This window comes from Bos javanicus, chromosome 11, assembly GCF_032452875.1.
Source record: "Bos javanicus breed banteng chromosome 11, ARS-OSU_banteng_1.0, whole genome shotgun sequence".
NCBI classification, from domain to species: Eukaryota; Metazoa; Chordata; class Mammalia; order Artiodactyla; family Bovidae; genus Bos; species Bos javanicus.
The window spans coordinates 10,441,886-10,467,258 of record NC_083878.1 but is presented as its reverse complement, the minus strand read 5'-3'; the positions used below and the strand labels follow the sequence as shown (position 1 = coordinate 10,467,258).

The following is a 25,373-nucleotide window of genomic DNA, read 5'->3' as shown; positions in this document are numbered from 1 at the left end:
AAACCATTTCCGCATTCTTGCCTTAAGAACCCCAGGAACAGTATGAAAAGGCAGAAAGATATGATACTCGTCAGGGAACATTTAATTTTAAGGAATCCTGTATGTTGTTTTCTGTTTCTCAAGGCTTTTCTGAAACCCTTCTGTTTCTCAAGGGAAACAGTTCCTGGGAAAAAGGAACAAGCAGAACTGCATGCAGTTCTCAGGATTGAGGCCATGAGGCAGAACACATCCATGGATTCCTTTCAGTAACCTTTTTACTTTTCTGTAAAACTGCTTAGTCATAGTCCTATTTCCAATACATGGATTGTCTTCTGGGCCTGTGACTATTGTTATTCCCTTAGTTACTGTTGTTAAGCATCTAGTTTCGGTGTTTTTTACTCAACTTTATTTTTCTGCCTAAAGCTTCCTTGTACAACAATATATAAGCACACACTGCCATGAACAAAGTACCCTTGCTCCACTAGAGACTTGGGTCCCCCGCGTCCTTCTTTTCTTCACCTTCTTTTCGTTGACTCCCATCCCCAGGTTCCGGTCTGTCAAGATCATAGCAAGTGGCGTCCAAAACAGGGACCTGGAGTACGCCCTTGGCAAGCGGACAGAGTGACTGCGGACCTACTGAGGTCGGTAAGTGAGGGGTTATGGGACAAACGGCTGGAAAGCCCCACCACTTTTCTATTCATTATTTATTTAAAATTCAAGGACTTTGGGGTTTGTGTCAGCGATTAGAGCCTTGTCTCCAAACGGTAATTGAACATAATCCCTGGTTCCCTGATGAAAGCAATTTTGATTTAAATATTTGGAACCAGATTAGAGAGAATGTTAAACGAACCGCAAGACAAGGAAAAAATATTCCAATAGATTTCTGGCCCTTATGGGCCCTCATTAAAGCCATGATTTTACCTTTCCAAAAAAATGTTAGCCCCCCTGATATTCGACAACAGGCAAAACACTTGTAACATGACTATGAATTAGATGATAAAACTTTACAAAAGGCCCAGTTATAACAACATAAAATATTTTAGAATTTTCCCACCAGCACTGCTCCAGTTGCCCCAACTGCTCCTCCTCCTCTTACAACAGGCACCAAAGTGAACGTCCTCTCAACTCAAGGACAAAACAACTCTAACAATGACTCTTCTGAGGCTCTTTTTGACACTAAGGCTAACAATACTTTTTAAAATGACAATGATAATCCTTTAACATACACTCACATTTGTAAGAAAAAACTTTCTACTCATTCTCCTTCACGACAAAAGCTTTATGAGTTACTAGACAGACATGGAAAACGAATTCTTTCTAACCTTCACCACGTCACACCTGCCCTTAGCCGAACAAAACCTTGTCAAATATAAACTCCGAAGAATTGAGCCACCCAATTCTGACAAAGATGGTCCATATTTTGAGCCCAACCTATGGATGTGGGTAAACCCCAACATCGTATTTCCCCCTGGAATGTTAGAAGTCAATAAAACCTGAAGACAGTTACAGTAAAATATTTCAAGGACCTAATGAAGCCTATGCTGATTTTTTAGCTAGGTTGAAAGTTGCCATTTCCCATGGTGTTATCCGAGGAAAAGCCAAAAGGCAGCTAGGAAAACTGCTTGCTTATGAGAATGCAAATCAGGAATGTCAAAGAGCTATCGCTCCAATTCGTGACACTGGGACTATTATTGACTATCTGAAGGCTTTCGCAATTTAAGATCAGAAACTAAAAAAATGAAAATACTAGCTGAAACAATGGCTGCTGCCTTTAAAAAGGGAAATGAAAGATGCCTTACATATGGGGATAAGACACATTAAAAAAAAAAAAGATTGTCCTAAAAAACACACAGAGAAAATTAAAACTGCTAGAAAACCTCCAGGAATTTGCCCTCATTGCCATAAGGGGATACATTGGGCCAGGAAATGTCAGTCTAAATATGATGTTGAAGGAAAGCTTATTTTGAAAAACTCCAACCTAGAGATTCCCCAGGTCCCCATCAATAAAAACCAGGGGCAAACTCCATCTTTTCCCTCAAATCCTCAACATCAGGCAGTGCTGCCATCAATATACCAGCCTTAAATGATTTTCTCTTTTTTCCTTAAGTAATCCCTTCCAAAATGCCTACCGGACTTTTTGGACCCCTACCCCCACAAACCTTCGGTCTTTTACTTGGCCAATCTAGTCTGACTTCTAAAGAAATTACTATTCACCCTAGAGTATTTGATTACGATTATAAGGGAGAAATTCAAATTATAATGTCATCTCAAATATTATGGCAATTTAAAAAGGGAGATAAAATTGCTCAATTACTTCTTTTGCCTTACATTTCTATTAACTCCTCTGATGGTATGCGGACAGGTGAATTCAGCAGTACAGATCAAAAACAATCCTTATGAACATCAATTATATCTGAATATACCCAACCAAATATAAATATAAAAATTAATGGCAAAAATTTTTCTGGTCTTCTTGATACTGGATCTGATATTACTATTATCTCCAAACATTTATGGCCCAAATCTTGGGCTATACAGAAAATTTCTTGCCAAATTGCAAGAGTTTCTCAAACTAAAATACAAGCGGTTTATCAAAATGTCCAAATATATCCATGTGAGGGACCAAAAGGCCAGCTACAACATTACGACCCTACATGATAGACGCACCTCTTAATTTAATAAAAAGAGATTTACTTATGCAATGACAAGCTCAAATATATATTCCACATTTTTCTTAGGGGCCACTGCTCACTTAACAAACAATGCAATTATTAAAATAACTTGAAAAAGTGATGAGCCTATTTGGACAAAACAATGGCCCCTTACAAAAGAGAAGCTAAAGGCTGCTAAGAAACTTATCGATACACAATTAAAATTAAAACATATTGAGAAATCTTTTTCCCCTTAAAATTCTCCCATTTTTTGTAAAACAAACAAAATCTAACAAATGGCATTTCTTAACAGACCTTCAAAAAGTTAACGCATCTATAAAATCTAAGGATACATTACAACTAAAAATTCCATCACCTACCACTCTTCCTCAAAACTGGCTTATTATTATTATAGATTCACAGGATTGCTTTTTTACTATACCTTTACACCCTCTAGACTAAGAAAGATTTGCCTTCTCTCTTCCTTTTCCTAATCATATCAGGCCTCATAAGCAATATCAATGGACTGTACTGCCTCAAGGAATGATGCATTCTCCCACCATGTGTCAATATGATGTAGCCAAAGCCCTTGAACCTGTGAGAAAACAATTTCCTGACTTTCTTGTTATTCATTATATGGATGATATATTGTTTTCAGCTCCATCTATTTTAGAGACTCAACAGATATTTGACATAACTCAATAATGCTCAAAAGACTGTAGATTAATTATTGCTCCTAAAAAAAATTCAAGCCTCTACACCTTACCATTACTTAAAATCTGTTCTTAATAGACAACATATTACTCCCCAACTACTGGATTAGACCCTCTTTGGGCATTATAAATTATCAACTGACTAATTTATTTAATACTTTGAAAAAAGAGCTTGATTTAAATAGCCCTCATTAACTTTCACAAGAGACATAAAAAGAACTCTGTTTAATACAAAATAAGTTACAAAAACAATTTCTTACTCATATTAGACTTAAATTGCCTTTAGAGTTGTTTATACTCCCCTCTCTCCATTCTCCTACAAGACTTCTTGCCCAACAAGAACACCCAATAAAATGGATATATACCCATTTTAGAGAGATAAAGTCACTTATGCCCTATCTTGATTTGATTGCTCTAATAATTATTCAATAAGAAAAATAAAACTAAGACTTTAATTGGCTCCAATCCTCATCAAATTTTATTGCCTATTGATGAAGCTCAATTTAAAAATACATTACAAACTTCTACCAATTTCCAAATAGCCTTCTTAGACTATTTTAGAGAATTTCATTTCATTACCCTTCTAATAAACTTTGGAATTTCTTCAAATATATTGAATTTATTATCTCTCACATTGTTACATCACAACCTATACCTCAAGCTCATGTTTTCTATATAGATGGGACTAAAAACACTAAAGCCTCATTTTGGTCTCTTAAAAGATGTAAAGTCTTTTATACTAAATTTCATTCTGCTCAACAAAACAAACTATATGCTCTTATTCAGGTTATTCACCTACATCCTTACCCTATTAGTATAATTTCTGACTCCTCATATTCAGTTTTTATATTAAAAAATATAGAAACTTCTACCATAAATTCTAATCAATCTATTATTCAACAACTTTTTCTTGAATTACAATCTATTATTAGGAACCACACTTCCCCCATTTCACACACTGAAACTACAAATAAAAAAATAAAAAAAGGAGGAATACACAGGAACAATTCTATCTTCCCTATCAAGAGCAGACTTTACTAGATTCCAATGCAAGATATTCTTTAATCCTATAACTATTGCTAATACAGCTTTATTTATTTAAAAAAATTTTAAAACTTACCATAAGGAGTTATCTTGACATAAGCAGAAAAAAGATTTCTAGGAATTGAAAGACACTTCCCTTCCTCTGCCCATTTGGTATCAAGACAGGCTAACTAAACAATGGAAATCTGGGAAATCAATCTTACAGGGAAAAGGGTATGCTTGTATTTCTCCAGATAAATCCAACGAAAATCAGCTGGCTCCCTCTTCAGAAGATCCACCCCAGGAGAGCCTCCAGCGTTAAAAATAAAAAAGAAACAACAAAATTCCTGGGAAAAAAAAATTCCAATACAAACCATGGTGACTCTAAAAATCTCCAAGAAACACCACCCTCAATGTCATCGACCTTATCATCTCCTTACCTAGGGATAAACAAAAACCCTTACCAATCAAGCTAAAAATCTGGTTTTTCAACAGGGAATCCTCTGAATCCGGAATTAAAGCGCTCTTGCCCTTTTGGCTCTCTGTTGCTGTACTGTTTTTGTAGAGTTCCACAAAAGTGTCAGAATCCGGAAAATAATTTTGTTGCTATGCTTGCATTGCTTGCTTTTGCTTCCCCTGCTCAAGCTGAATTAATTAATCATACTTATTGGACCTATATACCTAACCCCCTTTTTTACTACAGGTATTTTAGACAATAGACTGGTGGAACCCATCCTTATTATAAAAATGTCTCAGAGCAACCGGGAACTAGTGGTTGACTTTCTCTCTTACAAGCTTTCCCAGAAAGGATACAGCTGGAGTCAGTTTAGTGATATGGAAGAGAACAGAACTGAGACCCCAAAAGGGACAGAATCAGATATGGAAATCCCCAGTGCCATCAATGGCAACCCATCCTGGCATGTGGCAGATAGCCCTGCAGTGAATGGAGCCATTGGCCACAGCAGAAGCTTGGACGCCCGGAAAATGATCCCTATGACAACAGTAAAGCAAGCCCTGAGGGAGGCAAGCAATGAGTTTGAACTGAGGTACCAACAGACATTCAGCGACCTGACGTCCCAGCTCCACATCACCCCAGGGACAGCGTATCAGAGCTTTGAACAGGTAATAAATGAACTCTTCTGGGACAGGGTAAACTGGGGTCGCATTATGGCTTTTTTCTCCTTCGTGGGGCACTATGCATGAAAAGCGTAGACAAGGAGATGCAGGTATTGGTGAGTCAGGTCACGACTTGGATGGCCGCTTACCTAAATGACCACCTAAAGCCTTGGATCCAGGAGAATGGTGACTGGGACACTTTTGTGGAACTCTACGAAAACAATACAACAGAGAGCCAAAAGGGTCAAGAGAGCTTCAACTGCTGGTCCCTGATGGACGTGAGTGTGGCTGGTGTGGTTCCACTGGGCTTGCTCTTCAACTCATAATAACTATTCCTTTCATTAGAGTCATTCAAATTTTATACAAGCTTATGTTCCTCTTCCTTTTGTTATAGCTATAGAGAACTTACAATGTAATAAGACTCTACATTTTGTGACTTGTACAGATTACAAATTTTATACTTGTCTTAATTCCTCTGTTTCTTTGAAATACGAATCCCTAGAAAGAGGGTCCCATGGCAGGACTTGCCTCCCGACTACTCATTCAATTACTCCGGCGATCTAAACGGTTCACTGGATGGTTAATTCTCGGCATTTTGAGATTAATAGCCATTTATACTGCTGCCGCTGTCGCAGGTATCGCTTTAACAAACCTCAATTCAAACACAAAACTTTATTCAAAATTGGACCAAAGATGCTCATACTATGTGGGCCACTCAGGCACAGATAGATGAAGAAATTCAAGATGAAATACAGGAACTAAAGTGAAAGTGAAGTCACTCAGTTGTGTCCGACTCTTAGCGACCCCATGGACTGCAGCCTACCAGGCTCCTCCATCCATGGGATTTTCCAGGCAAGAGTACTGGAGTGGGTTGCCATTGCCTTCTCTGTGTAAGTGTGGTGAGTGGCACTTTATATACCTGGTCTAATTTAATCCTCCAAAGAATCCTGTGAGGTAATATAAAGGTCTATTCATTTCAACATCAAACATTACCATGTGGTCACACAGGTATAACACCTTTATGTCATGAAGGGCAGAAACTCATTCCTAGAACATACACTGTGACTAGCAACTGCCTCCCCTGCAAAAGCAACATCTCCTCAGAGGCTTGGGCTGTCAGGAAGTAGTTCAACTTGGTGTTTTTCACACAAGTGCAAGCCTGTTAGCATTTTTCCATTTCCATATCAGTGTGTGTTTCAACCTCTGTGAAGTCATGCAGAATGTATGGAATGAAGATAAGTACATTTTTGGCTTCTGAGAAATTCAAGTAAGATATTTCCCATCTGAAAGAGTTTAGCACTGTGGGTTTTAGAATGATGTCTACTGTCCATGTCTGAAGGAGAAGGACCCAAGGAACTGAATCTCAAACTTATCCTGATTTCCATTTTCTCCCTTCAAGATTTGTGCAAGGAGGTAGGAAATGAAGACTCAATCCAAGAATCTTTTTTTTTGGCTGTGCGGTGTAGCACATGGGATCTTAATTCTCCAACCAGAGATTGAACCCACACCTCCTGCACTGAAAACTCAGAGTCTTAACCACTGGACAGCCAGGGTGAAGTCCCCCAAGAATCTATTCTTAAGTAGCGACTTGAAGATCCAAATGCTGATATCAGGTATCTATTACCTATTTTTAAAACGTATGTTTCCTGAAAACCACTTCAGTATATACAACCACCTCAGTGGTGTACTCTACCACCTCAGTACAGCTCCTCCTTCACACCTACAGGATCATGGAAGGCAGCAGTCACGTGAGAACCACTGTAACCAGGAGTAAGATCACCAGCCCATCCCAAACAAGACACATGGAGTCACAACTCCCAGGACGTCTGCCCTGACTGTGGCCTTTAAACCACTTGACTGGCTCCAGGAACTAAAAATAGCCATCAAATGGGTCAGAGATCAATTAATAGATTTACAAAAGCAAATAAGATTAAAATGTGATTGGAATTCTGCTCAATTTTGTATCACCATTGTTCAGTTCAACTATAGTGCCTACAACTGGGAACAAATTAAATTTCATTTGCAAGACATACACGATAATGCTTCCCTAAATGCACAATTATTACAAAAAGAAATCTTTGAAACCTTCTCTAAAAGTCTGCCCTCTTCCAATAATTTGAAAACTTTAGCTGAACAGCTATTTGATCAATTATCTGGGCTACACTCTCGAAGATGGTTCCAAAGTTTTACTCATAGTATTGGGTCTGGTGCTGTAACATTGGTAATTGTCCTGGTAATTATATTTGTTGTATACCAATGCAAAGAAATAGAGGAAAACAACAGAATGGGAAAGACTAGACTTCTTCAAGAAGATTAGAGATACCAAGGGGACATTTCATGCAAAGATGGGCTCAATAAAGGACAGAAATGGTATGGACCTAACAGAAGCAGAAGATATTAAGAAGAGGTGGCAAGAATACACAGAAGAACTGTACAAAAAAGAGCTTCACAACCAAGATAATCACGATGGTGTGATCACTCACCTAGAGCCAGACATCCTGGAAGGCGAAGTCAAGTGGGCCTTAGAAAGCATCACTACGAACAAAGCTAGTGGAGGTGATGGAATTCCAGTTGAGCTATGCCAAATCCTGAAAGACGATGCTGTGAAAGTGCTGCACTTAATATGCCAGCAAATTTGGAAAACTCAGCAGTGGCCACAGGACTGGAAAAGGTCAGTTTTCATTCTGATCCCAAAGAAAGGCAATGCCAAAGAATGCTCAAAGTACCGCACAATTGCACTCATCTCACACGCTAGTAAAGTCATGCTCAAAATTCTCCAAGCCAGGCTTCAGCAATACGTGAACCGTGAACTTCCAGATGTTCAAGCTGGTTTTAGAAAAGGCAGAGGAACCAGAGATCAAATTGCCAACATCCGCTGGATCATGGAAAAAGCAAGAGAGTTCCAGAAAAACATCTATTTCTGCTTTATTGACTATGCCACAGCCTTTGACTGTGTGGATCACAATAAACTGTGGAAAATTCTGAAAGAGATGGGAGTACCAGACCACCTGATCTGCCTCTTGAGAAACCTATATGCAGGTCAGGAAGCAACAGTTAGAACTGGACGTGGAACAACAGACTGGTTCCAAATAGGAAAAGGAGTACATCAAGGCTGTATATTGTCACCCTGTTTATTTAACTTCTATGCAGAGTACATCATGAGAAAAGCTGGGCTGGAAGAAACACAAGCTGGAATCAAGATTGCCGGGAGAAAAATCAATAACCTCAGATATGCAGATGACACCACCCTCGTGGCAGAAAGTGAAGAGGAACTAAAAAGCCTCTTGATGAAAGTGAAAGAGGAGAGTGAAAAAGTTGGCTTAAAGCTCAACATTCAGAAAACGAAGATCATGCATCTGGTCCCATCACTTCATGGGAAATAGATGGGGAACATTCTATTCTAAAAGAGATCTATTCTAAAAGAGATCGGTCCTGGGTATTCTTTGGAAGGAATGATGCTAAAGTTGAAACTCCAGTACTTTGGCCACCTCATGCGAAGAGTTGACTCATTGGAAAAGACTCTGATGCTGGGAGGGATTGGGGGCAGAAGGAGAAGGGGACGACAGAGGATGAGATGGCTGAATGGCATCACTGGCTCGATGGACATGAGTTTGGGTAAACTCTGGGAGTTAGTAATGGATGGGGAGGCCTGGCATGCTGCGATTCATGGGGTCACAAAGGGTCGAACACGACTGAGTGACTGAACTGAACTGAACTGATGCCTTTCAACAAGTATTGTTCAAACTAAACAAACTCAATTGGTCAGGACCTTTTTAACAAAAATAATAAAAAAGGAGGAATTATCAGGGAATGTTTAATTTTAAGGAATCCTATATGTTGCTTTCTGTTTCTCAAGGGCCTTCTGTTCCTTATCAGTTCCTGGAAAACAGGAACGAGCACAGCTGCATGCAGTTCTTAGGACTGAGGTCATGAGGTGGAATGCATACATGGATCCCTTTCAGGAACCTTTCTACTTTTCTGTAAAACTACTTAGTCATGTTCCTATTTCCAATACATGGATTGTCTTCTGGCCCTGTGACTATTGTTATTCCCTTAGTTACCGTTGTTAAGTGTCTGGTTCCGGTGTTTTTCGCTCAACTTTATCTTTCTGCCTAAAGCTTCCTTGTATAACAATATATAAGCACATGCTGCCATGAATAAAGTACCCTTGCTCCACTAGAGACTTGGGTCCCCCGCGTCCTTCTTTTCTTCGCTTTCTTTAGGTCGACTCCTGTCCCCAGGTTCCAGTCTGTCAAGAAGACCATAACAGATACTGAAAGATGAACTCCCCAGGTCAGCAGGTGCTGCATATGCTACTGGGGAAGAGTGGAGAAATAGCTCCAAAAGGAATGAAGAGGCTGAACCAAAGCAAAAACAATGCTTAGTCATGGATGTGACTGGTGATGGAAGTAAAGTCTGATGCTGTAAACAACAATACTGCATAGGAACTTGGAATATTAGGTTCATGAATCAAGGTAAATTGAAAGTCGTCAAACAGGAGATGGCAAGAGTGAATGAACACCAACATTTTAGAAATCAGTGAGCTAAAATGGACTGGAATAGGTGAATTGCATTCAGATGACCATTATATCTACTACTGTGGGCAAGAATCACTTAGAAGAAATGGAGTAGCCCTCATAGTCAACAAGAGAGTCCAAAATGCAGTACTTGGATGCAATCTTAAAAACGACAGAATGATCTCTGTTCTTTTCCAAGGTAAACCATTCAACATCACAGTAATCCAAGTCTATGCCCCAATGACTAATGCCAAAGAAGCTGAGCCAGACTGAGCCAAACGGTTCTATGATGACCTAAAAGACCTTCTAGAACTAATACCAAAAAGAGATGTCCTTGTCATCATAGGGGACTAGAATGCAAAAGTAGGAAGTCAAGAGATAACCTGGAGTAACTGGCAAGTTTGGCCTTGGAGTACAAAATGAAGCAGGGCAAAGGCTAATAGAGTTTTGCCAAGAGAACGCACTGGTCATAGCAAACACCCTCTTCCAACAACACAAGAGAAGACTCTACACATGGACATCACCAGATGGTCAACACTGAAATCAGATTGGTTATATTCTTTGCAGCCAAAGATGGAGAAGCTCTATACAGTCAGCAAAAACAAGACCGGGAGCTAACTGTGGCTCAGATCATGAACTCCTTATTGCCAAATTCAGAATTATTTTGAAGAAAGTAGGGAAAACCACTAGACCATTCAGGTATGCTGTTAAGTTGCTTCAGTCATGTCCGACTCAGTGCGACCTCATAGACGGCAGCCCACCAGGCTCTGCCGTCCCTGGAATTCTCCAGGCAAGAACACTGGAGTGGGTTGCCATTTCCTTCTCCAGTGCATGAAAGTGAAAAGTGAAAGTGAAGTTGCTCAGTAAATGTCCAACCCTTTGTGACCCCATGGACTGCAGCCTACCAGGCTCCTCCGTCCATGGGATTTTTCCAGGCAAGAGTACTGGAGTGGATTGCCATTGCCTTCTCCGCATTCAGATATAACCTAAATCAAATCCCTTACCATTATACAGTGGAAGTGACAAATAGATTCAAGGGATTAGATCTGATAGACAGAGTGCCTGAAGAACTATGGATGGAGGTTCGGGACATTGTACAGGAGGTGGTGATCAAAACCATCCCCAAGAAAAAGAAATAAAAAAGGCAACTCCCAAAGTTGTAAAACTGTAACTACCTAAGTCAGTCAATTCTGAACTGGCCTTCTCAGTTGTGTTGAGCTGATAAATTCCCTTTATTTTGAGCTGGCTTTCTGACACAGTCAACAGTTTCTGAATAATACAAATGAAGTAAGAATTTTCCAACATGTTTTTAAAAATATGGTTTTTCATATTTCACGGTCTATGGATTTTCAGATTAGAAACCAAGCAAAAATTAAATCAAAAGGACAATCAGATGCAAATAGAGGTGAAAACTCTCCAGAGCCACAGAAGTATGGAGCTATAATGTGGCTTAGATTCAGGTAGATGCCTACCTTTCTGCACTGGCTGAGACCAATCTGTCCTCACCTCCTCTGTGCTGGATCCTGCTTCCTCACAGTCTGAGAGAAGCTCCCTTCCAGGAGAATACAGTAGTAGAAGAACCCAGGCTGCCCCAGATCATCTTTAAAAAAAGCCATCCTTTTAAAACAACTCAAGCAGAGTGTTGACCATATGGAAAATGTTTAGATTAACTAGTGCTCTGATTGGCAGCTACATGGCTAATCATAATAGTTTCCAATCATGACCTAAACTTTGAAACAGAAGTTCTATCTCCACCATTTCATATAACATATATTAATTGATTGCCAAATATTTTTGTTTTCATAATCTCATTTAACCCTGACTAAAATTCAGTGAGGTACATAATTTTGATCCCCACATTATAGATTGGAAATGGAAATTAAGTAAATTTTCCTGAGTCACAGAGCCAGGCATGGTGGAGCCAAGAATCAAATTGGATTCTCTGATTCTGGGACCCATGAAAGGAAGAAAGACAAGGAGGGAAAGATGGAGGTGGGGAGGGAAAAAGACAAGCAAAGAAACAAGAGGTAGAGGGGGTCTGAAAGAAGCCTTCCACTTCTGAATTCCAGACCCTTTCTTAGGTCCCAATCATAATACTTCCGCATGGCCTTATACTAAGCCCCCTTTCTCTTCAATGCTGGGAACAATTGAAGGCAAAAAGAGAAGGGGGAAGCAGAGGCTGAGATGGTTAGATAGTATCACCGACTCAGTGGAAGTGAATTAGAGCAGTTCTGGGAGATAGTGAAGGACCAGAAGCCCAGCATGCTGTAGGTCTCAAAGACTCAACAATAGAGACTGAACTACAACAAACTTCAGTTGATTTTAGTTAATTGCATCCAAAAAGTATTAACCAGTACAACAATCCACCTCAATACATTGCCAGAGGAATGGTGTTAGAACACAGCAGTTCAGCAGGCAGTATTTAGGCTAGTGAAAGAACTTGTAACAGCAGTTTTTCCTATACCAGCCCCTCCACTGTGCAACTAGCTCACCATTGTCTTCTCATCCTTCTTTAGACGATAGATTGTCTTGGGAGTGAGCATGGCTTTACAGTGAGGGATCAGACCAAATTCTCTTCTGTCCATTGTCACTTAAAGGCCCCAGTCCACTTTGCTGCTCCTGCCACCAGTGTGCAATCACAACTGGGAAGCCTGAGAATAAAAACCCTACTGATCAAATCAATGCCTTAAGCCTGTAAGGCTAAGGACCGGAGTGCCACACCAGTGAACATCAGGGTCCCTGCCCAACAGCTTTCATGTCCACTGGAGCAAGGAGGTGATGATACAGCCTGTCTTAGGGGCCAACAGTGTGTCTTGACCTTCAAAACCCTGGTGATTGAATCACCTGCCATTTAAACACTCCCCTTCACCCCACCCCGCATCTCCCACCTCCCAACCTCCAACCCCACCCCCACCTCCCTTCCACAAGGACTCATCCGTTCAGTCCAACAAATCTACTTTGTTCCAGATATTTGCATTAGACACTGCAAACAAACAGAACTAGTTTATTAGGGAAGAAGGGCAAAATGTGATAATAAATCCTTGAAGTTAGACATTCATATTTCCTGAAGGAAAAAAAAAAACTAACTATAAAAAAGGGTTGTGCCACATTAATCAAAAGTCAGCCTTTTAAAAAAAAAGATCAGTCTTTTAGGAGCTTTTCCTCCTATCCCATATTTTAAGCCATTTGACCTTATATCTAAGAACATGCAATGGCACCCCACTCCAGTACTCTTGCCTGGAGAATCCCAGGGACGGGGGAGCCTGGTGGGCTGCCGTCTATGGAGTCCCACAGAGTTGGACACGACTGAAGTGACTTAGCAGCAGCAGCAGCTAAGAACATGGGACTTGCCCAACATGGGATCCAATGAACCCCTCTGATAGCCTAAAGTATTTAAGAAAAGGACCTCTCCAAGGGCTCATCAGGGTTTCTTTTGTGGACTGAATTGACAAGAATGGCATGGGGTCGTACTGGACTTCTGAAAAAACTAAGCTAGAAGCCAGAGAAAGGCCATCTTCACAATCGATAGGTTACCAATTGCCTCTGGGCTTAGCAGACCCCAACTGTGCACGTCCCAGGAGAGGAAAGAAAAACAAGGAACAAAATATCCGTAAGCAAACTTCCAGTAACATAACCAGGTTTATCCAAAACCTAACAACAGAAATGTCTAATGTAAGTAGACTAGCCATTATTCAGTTTCTATCCCAAGATATTACGTTAAAAGATGCAATCTATTTTCCCATAGTTTTCTGGGGAAGAGGCAAGTCTCAGGGCTTTTCCTTACTTCATAAATATTTCAGTCTTGTAACTTTGGCAAAAACAATAGGAAGTTATTTGCCTGGAAGAAAAAGCCTCGGTTTCACCACATGAGAACAAAAAAGAACTCACCAGCGTGTCAGAAAGAATGAGTCTCCTGTCATTTCTGTTCATTTGGTGTGAGGTTTTGTGCCCCAAACCAATGAACTCAAAGCACCAAGATGACATGCACTATAATTTTTTTAAGGAAAAGCAAATATTCAGTGCTCAATTGGAGAATTTATTCAGCTCTCATCTTTTTCTCCTCAGTATGTGTAAAGGTCACTCTTAAATACTCTGTGGTCATTCTGTAAAGCATGTTTCCCTTATCTGCATAGCTTTGTGTACTATCTAAAGCTCCACACTGCAAACTTACCTTCAAGCTCTTAGCACTGGAAACCACAATCCAAATTTCAGGGAGGCCAGAGTTACTTGTTCTGTTGCTGTTAGGTGGCGAGAAGGACGCTCTGTGATTTCCAGGCTGAACAGTATTTGGGGCATTGGAGATTGACTTGTGGGGCTCAGTGGCGGCCAGCCATGTGACCAGGGTGGGGGAAGGGACACTCCTGCAGGCTTCTGATGCCTGGTTGGTTGACAGACCAGGGTAGTGCAGGGTCTGAACAGAGTGCCCAGGATCATAGGCAGACATCTTTGCTCTAAGTTTCTTCTTAGATTTTAACTTGGTGGTTTTGCACGGCAGTGTTGTTTCAGCCTGGATTTCGAAATGCTGGCTTATCTCTCTGAATAATTTCTATCCTTTTGAGTTCTGTCTTAGAGGTAGAAGTCTAAAGGACCTCAGAGATGACCCAGTTCTGCCCCACAGCCTCCCACTTTTTAGGCAGGTAGCAGCACATCCAGGATCCTGCAGAAGCCTGTGTCTGGAATGCGTACTGGAGTGAGCAAAACTGGCTGTCACCATTATTACAGCTCACTTGAATATATTCAACTGTTGGGTCATTAAAGCTTTGAGGACTGCTGAGATGCAATAAAATGGATCTTATCACACTGCAGGTACCTAAATCTGCAGCTATTAGATTAGGGATTAAAAATTACAGCAATGTGTACTTGTGGTCAATGAGTTTTTGTATAGACATGTGCACTTATGTTTATGTATCTCTACCACAATCTTCATAAAATATTCCAAGGTGGGGCTTCTCTGGCAGTCCAGTGGTTAGAATCCGCCTGCCAGTGCAGGGGACACATGTTCCATCTCTGGTCTGGGAACATTCCGCAAGCTGCAGGGCAACTAAGCCTATGTACCACGACTACTGAGCTTGAGCTCCAATGCTGTGAGCTGGAACTACTGAGTCCATGTGCCAACTACTGAAGCCCACACACTGTAGAGCCCACGCTTAGCAACAAGAGAAGCCACCGCAAGGAGAAGCCCAGCACCACAACTAGAGAGGGGTCTCCACTTGCCATGGCTAGAGAAAACCCACGCAAAATTACTTTCTGCCATGAGGGTGGTGTCATCTGCATAACTGACTTCCTGTCATTACAAGTGTGAAATGGCAGAGTATTGACATTAGGAATCTGGAGAACCTTATTCTGTTCCCAGAGCTGTGTTACCTTGAGATAACCCTTCACCTCTCTCGGTTTCAGTCTTCTTGGAGCAGAATTGGTACTTAATAAATGGTAGCTTGCTAAGGGGAACTCGTTTCTTCCCATCCAATTATTTTATTCTTCCCTACAAAGTAGGAACTTTTGTCTTTTCTGTATCTTTAAGAAAAGTACTCTCCACTCACCTCTCTACCTCTTTACTCCCTTGACTGTGTAGATCACAACAAACTGTGGAAAATTCTTAAAGAGATGGGAATACCAGACCATCTTATCTGCCTCCTGAGAAACCTGTTTGCAGGTTAAGAAGCAATAGTTAGAACCACATGTGGAACAACAGACTTGTTCAAAATTGGGAAGGGAATATGTCAAGGCTGCATATTGTCACCCTGCTTTTTCATATGCAGAGTACATTATGTGAAATGCCAGGCTGGATGAATCACAAGCTGGATGGAATCAAGACTGCTGGGAGAAATATCAATAACCTCAGATATGTAGATGATACCACCCTAACGGCAGAAAGCAAAGAAGAACTAAAGAGCCTTTTGATGAAGGTGAAAGATGAGAGTGAAAAGGCTGGCTTAAAACTCAACATTCAGAAAACTAAGATCATGGCATCTGGTCCCATCACTTCATAGCACATAGATGGGGAAACAATGGAAACAGTGACAGACTTTATATTTGGATGCTCCAAAATCACTGCAGATGGTGACTGCAGCCACAAAATTTAAAGACACTTGCTCCTTGGAAGAAAAGCTTTGACAAACTTAGACAGCATATTAAAAAGCAGAGACATCACTTTGCCAACAAAGTTCCATCTTATCAAGGATATGGTTTTTCCGGTAGTCATGTATGGATGTGAGAGTTGGACTATAAAGAGAGCTGAGCGCCAAAGAATTGATGCTTTTGAACCGTGGTGTTGGAGAAGACTCTTGAGAGTCCCTTGGACTGCAAGGAGATCAAACCAGTCCATCCTATAGGAAATTAACCCTGAATATTCCTTGGAAGGACCGTTGCTGAAGCTGAAGCTCCAATACTTTTGCCACCTGATATGAAGAGCTGACTCACTGGAAAAGACCTTGATGCTTGGAAAGACTGAGGGCAAGAGGAGAAGGGAACAGAGAATGAGATGTTTGGATGGCAGCACTGACTGACTCAACAGACATGAATTTGAACAAAGTGAAGGACAGGGAAGTCTGGAGTGCTGCAATCCGTGGGGTCACAAAGAGTCGGACACAGCTGATCAACTGAACAACAACAACTTAGTGAATGAAGAATGGCTCATGAGCTCGATGAATTTGGGGAATAAAATGGGCATGTGCCATGGCTCAGATCCTTCTGAGACCTGCCTGCTCCAGAGAAGGCCTGCGTTGCCCTCCTCTCCTCTTCTCTTTGCAGTAAGTTTCCCAGGACAGGCTCTTGTCCTGCACGTACAGCCTTCCAGTGCTGCGAAGAGAAGTTTGATTCTTGGGGCATGAGTTAGGAAGCCTGTTTGTGGCTGTTCATTCCAAACAAATTCTCTAATCAGCTTTATCTGTTATGAAGTTGTTTTAATCTCCAGAGGTTTGACCCTTGTATCTTACTTCTCATTTGATTCCATGCATAGAGAGAAAGACTGGGAACAACTATCACTCTCAAATTCTAATGCTGCTGAATTAATAAGAAAGCCTGCATGGAGTTGATTGGACCAAACAGTCTCTAAGTTTCCTTCGAGCTCTAACATCCTGTGTTCCTATGAGTCTGTATCTCTAGAAAAAACAAAATGTTAACAAACAACTTCCTAATCTCTGACTCTCCTCCTTCCTGCTTCTCAACATAATGAAGACCTCAAGTCTTCACATTTTCCACTTTGTCTCCACCTCACGACTTCATTTATGCCCTGCTCCCTGGACCTCATGATGAATCCCTTCACTCTTCCCTCAGGGACACCCTTAACCTCTGGCTCCTGCCCTGCCAATCTCTTGTTCTAGATCAGCCCACCCACTAGCCTTCTCCTCTAGCACTGAGCTCCTTTTCATCCTAGGGGAAATTCTGTCTTCTGGGGAAGAAAATAAAAGCAATACACAGAGTGGCGGGTTGGGGCGGGGCAGGAGGAGAGTGAGAATGGGGAGAGAGGGGGACACCTGCCCCATGATGCCTCTGGCCAATTCCATCCCTGCCCTCCCCCATGATTGAGTTTTGTGAGCCAAAAACTGTTAAGAGGAGATGTGGCCAACCCTTGGCTCTCCTCTCCCTTCCATCTGGCCTCTCTCCATTGTACTTCCAAAGAGACTGGTTCACCCAGCTGGCTTTAAGCTCTAAGATAAGTGCCTGGACTTGTGGTCCTTCCTCCCCAGCAGAGTGGTAACTGAAGAGACCCACGCATCAGCTTAGAGGGAAGGGAAAAGTTGGACCCAGTGGTTCTCAGTCACAGTTATCCAATCCCCCCTACCCTGCGGGGGAGCATATTTGGCAATATCTGAAAACATTTTTCTTTCTCACCCTGGGAGGAGAGTACTTCTGGGCTCTAGTGGGCAGAGGCCAGGGGTACACAAGACACCCCCCCCCAACACACACACACACAACAAAGAATTAACTGGCCCCAGTTGGCAATGGTGCTGATATCAATAGAGCTCAGCCCCCTCTGGTCTGGGCTCTAGGTGGTCTGTGAAAGTGTTAGTTGCTCACTCACGTCTGACTCCTTACAACTCCAAGGGCTGTAACCCGCCAGGCTCCTCTATGAAATTCTCTGGGCAAGAATACTGGAGTGGGTAGCCATTCCCTTTTCCAGGGGATCTTCCAGACCCAGGGATTAAACCCCAGTCTCTTGCACTGCAGGCAGATTCTTTACCATCTGAGACACCAGGGAAGCCCAGGTGGTCTGTAACCCAGGCCAAAAGACCATTCCACATGGACCCATCCTAGTCTGGGCTCTACGAGGAAGAAGGAGGGACAGAGATTCTTAGTAACTTGCAGCTTCTGACTTCTGTGCTTCCATTTTCTTTAGAGATCTGGCAGAGGGGGTGGCTACTCACAGGGACAGATTCCTTTCCATCTGCTGGCCAGATACCATCCGAACACAACCTGGGTTTAACATATGGCAGGGTTTAAACAGGTTGACACAGGGTCCTGGCCTGGGGGGCAAAGTATGAAGCAAGAACAAGCCTCCTACCCTGGAGAGGCCTACAAGGTTCAGGTCCTTGTGTTAATGTGAATAAGGATGCATTTCAAGGCCCCAGCTGGCCTACCTAGAACTTTTACCCATAAGAAATTCTCCATAGGCAAGACTCACTCCAGTATATGTAACATTTGGCTCTCAGATTGTGCCAAGATTTGGCAGGTGGTGCAAGACTGGCTGCCCCAGATTCTTGTCAACTTTAGCTGCTTTCAAACTGTATCCAGGATCAAGGAGAGAACTGTGATAGTGACAAGTCTGTACAGGAGGACAAAAAAAAATATGGTAGATATCTTAATGGGAAGCTGAGATGCCCAAAGAGACAAGGCCCAGATTAGGCAGTGGCTGGAGATTTTGCAGGAGACAAAAGGCAGATTTTGCAGGAGACAAAAGAGACACAGATTTGATCCCTGGGTCAGGAAGATCCCCTGGAGGAGGGCATGGCAACGGACTCCAGTATTCTTGCCTGGAGAATCCCATGGACAGAGGAACCTGGTGGGTTACAGTCTATGGGGTCTCAAAGAGTTGGACACGACTGAGGCAACTTAGCACACACATATAAAATTTTAGGTCAATGTTAAATGGCAACCCACTCCAATATTCTTGCCTGGAAAATCCCATGGACAGAGGAACCTGGTAGGCTATAGTCCATGGGGTCACAAAGAGTCAGACACAACTGAGTGACTTCACTTTCTGGCCCACAGGAAATAATTAGTATTGACTAGGAATATTATTATAATTATTACACTCTCAGGAAGGTTATGACATGTATATTCTGAGGAAGTGGGGAGTGACATTCCTGGCAGTTTGCAGGAATGGAGCTATCATAGTTACTTCTCCAGGAGCCAAGATCCCACAGCAAGCTCTCAACCAGAGTCCTTTTCTCTCCTCTGTGCCTGCTCTCTGTTGCCCTCTGGAGGTCCTGCTTGGAGGCTGGTGAAAGCTGACCTTACTAGGGACTATGAATGATGGACGAATTTCCTAGGGAAGAATAAAGGCTTAGCAGATGGCAGTCCTGTACTTAAGTTTGCTGCTGCTGCTAAGTCGCTTCAGTAGTGTCCGATTCTTTGCGACCCCATGTACGATAGCCCTCCAGGCTCCTCTGTCCATGGGATTCTCCAGGCAAGAGTACTGGAGTGGGTTGCCACGCCCTCCTCCAGGGGAATCTTCCTGACCCAGGGACCGAACCTGCGTCTCTTATGTCTCCTGCATTGTCAGGCAGGTTCTGTGCCACTAGCACCGCCTGGGAAGCCTGACAGTGGTGGTGGGCAGCATTTATAAACCCGTGTGTGCGTGTGTGTGTGTGTGTGTGTGTGCGCGCGCGCGTGTGTGTGTGTGTGTGTGTGCGCGTGTGTGTGTGTGTGTGGCCCTTGACAGAACTGCCACTGGAGCCATCATTTGGCAAACTTGATTGGAATGATTGAGACCACAAAGGAACTGTGGGTACCTAGGAATTCATCCCTCAGACCCCAAGTGGGACCCAGAGCAAGGCCACGCCTCCCCTCCCCTAGACTGTACTTCCTGAGCCAAGAGACATGCTCTGGCAACCTGGGCCAACTTGAGACCCCTATAAAACCACTCCTCAGATGAGCCAATTCCTCCTCCAGCCTGGTATTTTCTTTGCCTCCTTTTCTTTCCCCTATTCAAATAGCCAGACTACTCCATGCTTTGCCTCAGAGAGCATGTGTGAAAGCAGAAAGCAGAAACAAGAAGAGCCTCTTCCTTTAGGGGAAGAGAAAAGACTCCTGGCTAACCAGATTGAAGTGTAGGAGAGGATGTTCATAAGAAAGAGCAAGGCTATCTGCTGGCCCTCATTCAAGGCCACGTGGAAACACAAGGGGGAGCTCCCCAGTGACAGTCAGGCACCAGTGAACCAGGACTATATGGAACAAGAACAAACAACATCAAGTGTAGGGACTGATGGAAGTCCCTAGGAGTCTAGAACCCTGCAGTGTGTCCCACTCCAACCCCAAAATGGAAAACATGAGGGACACTCAGAACCAACAGGGGTTAAATGTCAGCACCTTTAAAAAATATAGACAGAGAGTTTTAGAAACTAATGTTTCTAACACCGTTGAGTTTAGGAGCTGAAACTCGTATTCCAAAGGATAGAATTTTTTAAAGAAAACAATGTTGGGGAAATTCACTATTTTAAAATTTACATTTAGAGGAGAAGGCTTGGCAGCAAAGGCAGAAATTTAATCATTTGATGGACTCAGTGTGTTTATCTCTGCTCTGAAATTAAATGTGATTGTCCCTTAGGACTGCAGTTGACCGTGCATCCTAATTTGCCCTGGACAGGCACCATCTGCCCTGCTGTCTTGGCTTCATTATTAGCAATGTCCACTTTCATCCTCAAAAGGGATTCAGTTTAAGCAATAAGTTCTTTGGTTACTCTGTTTAAGACTTTTACTGTTATTTATTTTTTTTATTTTGGCTGATCTGGGTCTTCTATGCTGTGCACAGTCTTCCTCTAGTTGAGGCAAGTGGGGGCTGCTCTTCGTTGCCATGTGTAGGCTTCTCATCACAGTAGCACCAACTCTAGGCACTTGGGCTCAGTAGCTGTGGCCCCATGGACTTAGCTGCTCCACGCGCAGCACATGGGATCTTCCCGGATCAGGGACTGAAACCATGTCTCCTGCATTGGCAGGTGGATTCTTAACCACTGGACCACTTAAGAAATCCCTGCTTAGAATTTTTAAATGAGCGATCCCACAGGCTGATCAACTCTGAGCGAGGTGCTATGAAACAGAAAGTAAGGATTTCTAGGCGGATGTGGCTGGAGGCTGTGAGCCAGTGAAGCTCGGGAGGGCCTACAATCTCACCCAGACAGGAAAAAGGGCAGGTGCTGCATGATGAGAGGGGTCATGGTGAGGTTGAAGTGGTGGAGCTGAGAGGACAGTGGTGGGGGTCAGAGTAGGATGTTGACACAGAGTATTTCAGACATGGAGTAGCACAAGTTAAAAGCAATGGCAAGTTATGACCATGGGAGCAGGTAGGAGAAATGGACATTGATTGCGTTTGGAGATAGAAATTGGGCAGCTAACAAGAGATGTGGAGGCAGGCCTGGCTACTGTATACCTTTTTATTCCTATTGAATTTTCAATCTTATCTTTACAAAAATAGTTCAGTTCAGTTCAGTTCAGTCACTCAGTTGTGTCCGACTCTGCGACCCCATGAATCACAGCACGCCAGGCCTCCCTGTCCATCACCAACTCCCGGAGTTTACTCAAACTCACGTCTATCGAGTCAGCAATGCCATCCAGCCATCTCATCCCCTATCATCCCCTTCTCCTCCTGCCCCCAATCCCTCCCAGCATCAGAGTCTTTTCCAATGAGTCAACTCTTTGCATGAGGTGGCCAAAGTACTGGAGTTTCAGCTTTAGCATCATTCCTTCCAAAGAACAATATATAAATACAATTAAAATAAAAAGGAATCTAGGGACAGTCCTAAGATGGCAGAGGAATAGGACGGGGAGACCACTTTCTCCCCCACAAATTCATCAAAAGATCATTTGAATGCTGAGCAATTCCACAAAACAACTTCTGAACACTGGCGGAGGACACCAGGCACCCAGAAAGGCAGCCCCTTGTCTTCGAAAGGAGGCAGGACAAAATATAAAAGATAAAAAGAGAGACAAAAGAGTTAGGGATGGAGACCCGTCCCAGGGAGGGAGTCGTGAAAGAGGAAAAGTTTCCAAACACCAGGAAACCCTCTCACCAGCGGGTCTTTGAGGAGATTTGGAATCTCAGAGGGCAACATAACCGGGAGAAAAAAATAAATAAATAAAACCCACAGATTACACGCCTAACCACAACTCCCAGTGGACAAGTAGCCCAGACGCTCACATCTGCCACCAGCAAGCAAGGGCTGAACAGGGAGGTGCGGGCTGCATTGCTTAGGGCAAGGTTCGGGCCTGAATGCCCTGAGGACAATCTGAGGGAGGTAACGTGAGATAGCAACCCAACCGTGGGATAGCAAGAGAGAGAGAAAAAAAGAGAGAGAGAGAAAGAACTTTCCTGCAAAAACCTCTAACCTAAGGCACTGCCAGCCTGCTCACAGAACAAAGGACTGAGCGAATACCAGAGGAGAGCTAGCCAGGGGGGGCCAATTTCCTCCCCCCACCCCTGCCACCCGAGGCAGAGAGGCAGGCAGGTGACAGCCAGGGCCAGAAGGTGAGGGGCAATCTCAGCCCCAGAGACGGCATCCTCTGCCAAACTGTGAGCAGGCTCCCAGTTGCTAACCAAGTCTTCCTGGGATCCTGGATGGTTGACATCTGCCAGGAGGGTCCAGCCAGAGATCAGCTCCCCAGAGGAGGCACATGGCACCCCTGAGATGGTGCTCCTGCTGTGCACCCAGGAAACCAAGCAGCTAGGACAGGGGAGGTGATAAGACGCACCGACCATCTGTGGAGAGTGTGCTCAGCATGTCACCTGAGCTGCTCGGACCTGGGAAGGACACAAAACGCATGCCCAACCAAGTCTGTGCATTTGTGGAGTACCCAAGAACCAGAACCTGAGCAGCTTAGACCTGGGAAGTGCACGCAACCCAGGGCCCGCTTGAGAGAGTTCCCCTGCAGAGCAACCTGGAGCCTGAGCAGTGTAGACCAGGAAAGCACGCACATTGTGAGTGGGGGCAAACCCAGTGTGGCTCAAACACTGCGAGCACTCCCCACACAGCCACTGGTATTTGTTTGCAGTGTTCCTCCCTCCCTGCAGCGCAACTGAAAAAGTGAGCCTAAATAAGTGACCACCTTTGCCCCTCACCTTGTCTCAGGGTGGAAATTAGACACTGAAGAGACTTGCAGAAGAAGCCAAAATAAACAGAGGGAACCGCTTTGGAAGTGACAGGTGCAACAGATTAAAACCCTATAGTTAGCACCGACTATATTGGAAGGGGCCTATAGACCTTAAGAAGAAGCATAAGCTGGAACAAGGTACTATCTGAAACTGAACTGACCCCACACTGCCCTCAACAGCTCCAGAGAAATTCCTAGATATATTTTACTATTATCATTTTTTAATTTAAAAAATTTTAAGTCCTTTATTACTCCTTTAATTTTCATTTTTATAACCTATTACTTTGCAAAAAAAGGCTCTATTTTTAAAGCAAATTTCATATATATTTTTTATAATTTTTGTGATTTTTTAAATATTGTATTTTTGAGAGTCAGAAAGTGAAGAGGAACTAAAAAGCCTCTTGATGAAAGTGAAAGAGGAGAATGAAACAGTTGGCTTAAAGCTCAACATTCAGAAAACGAAGATCATGGCATCTGGTCCCATCACTTCATGGGAAATAGATGGGGAAACAGTGGAAACAGTGTCAGACTTGATTTTGGGGGCTCCAAAATCACTGCAGATGGTGATTGCAGCCATGAAATTAAAAGACGCTTACTCCTTGGAAGAAAAGTTATGACCAACCTAGATAGCATATTCAAAAGCAGAGACATTACTTTGCCAACCAAGGTCCATCTAGTCAAGGCTATGGTTTTTCCAGTGGTCATGTATGGATGTGAGAGTTGGACTGTGAAGAAAGCTGAGCGCTGAAGAATTGATGCTTTTGAACTGTGGTGTTGGAGAAGACTCTTGAGAGTCCCTTGGACTGCAAGGAGATCCAACCAGTCCATTCTGAAGGAGATCAGCCCGGGGATTTCTTTGGAAGGAATGATGCTAAAGCTGAAACTCCAGTACTTTGGCTACCTTGTGCGAAGAGTTGACTCATTGGAAAAGCCTCTGATGCTGGGAGGGATTGGGGGAAGGAGGAGAAGGGGATGACAGAGGATGAGATGGCTGGATGGCATCACTGACTCGATGGACATGAGTCTGAGTGAACTCCGGGAGTTGGTGATGGACAGGGAGGCCTGGCGTGCTGCGATTCATGGGGTCGCAAAGAGTCAGACACGACTGAGCAACTGAACTGAACTAATACTATTGAATTGTACATTCAAAAATGGTTAAAATGGGAAATTTTATATCGTGTACATTTTATCATAAGAAACAGTTACATAATTTTAATAATAAAATATTCATTTTTTACTTTGATTGGAGTTATATTAAATGCAGGGATTAATTATGAGAAGCTGTATTGAATGAGCCACAACAAAGAATAGCCCTGTCGAAAAAGGACTCGGCCTCCAGCTCTTGGCATTCTCCATGCCAGTTTATCCTGTTCTGCTGACTGAGGGATTCACAGCACACAGCACACGTGACAGACTGAGCCAGAACCTGGGGAGGAGGGCAGCTTCGTCTAAGACAGCAAAGAAACAGGAAGGGAAGAGGTGCTCAGTGAGGGTAAAAGCAGAGGAAATTTCCGCCACACCACATAGACATTCTCCATGAGGAATGTTGGAGGGTAGATATTGAGGGGGCTGGTAAAGGTTGGTCTTTGTGGGGAACAACAGTGGGGTCAGATCAGGGATATGTAAACGAATCACCACATTCCACTGAGGAGCCTAGTGAGGCTGGAAATCATAAATGTGTAGACAGAATTCTCCCCCTTCTCCCTCTTTTCCCTCCCCCAGCAACAATCTTGAAGGGGTTGCAGATCCCTGGTACTATAGAAGTGAGGAGGAGTAGATTCCCCACCCAGACCACCAACTGCTGTAGGCTTCTATTCTCTAACAATGCCAAGCTGGGACTGGAAAGAAGCATCAATTTTAAGTTGCAACGGAAGTTTGGGTTACTACTGGGATGGACATTATCATTACTAAAATCAGACCAAAGAGGACCAGAACAATCATGTAACTTGTCTAAATTTTATCCAGTGGCAGAGCAAGCTCTAAACATACAGAATAAATTTTGAAAAGCAACAAAAAGCAGAAGTCAACTTACTTTCTGATTTTATTCAACGAGCCATGCTTATTCACAA

The 25,373-nt window shown here is 43.0% G+C and overlaps 1 protein-coding gene and 1 pseudogene across 2 annotated transcripts in view; one reads left to right on the top strand and one right to left on the bottom strand.

Annotated features, from left to right (window-relative positions):
* SLC4A5 (solute carrier family 4 member 5) overlaps positions 1–25,373 on the bottom strand; it is a 138,809-nt gene that overhangs the window by 111,260 nt on the left and 2,176 nt on the right. The window contains exon 1 of one of the 2 annotated variants that reach the window (XM_061431877.1): positions 14,171–14,399. The exons of the other annotated variant lie outside the window; for it this stretch is intronic. The gene's annotated coding sequence lies outside the window, so the exon portion shown is untranslated. Of the gene's footprint in view, positions 1–14,170; positions 14,400–25,373 lie in introns of those variants that run through there. 2 annotated transcript variants of the gene reach the window in all.
* Positions 4,977–5,878, top strand: LOC133256507 (bcl-2-like protein 1; annotated as a pseudogene).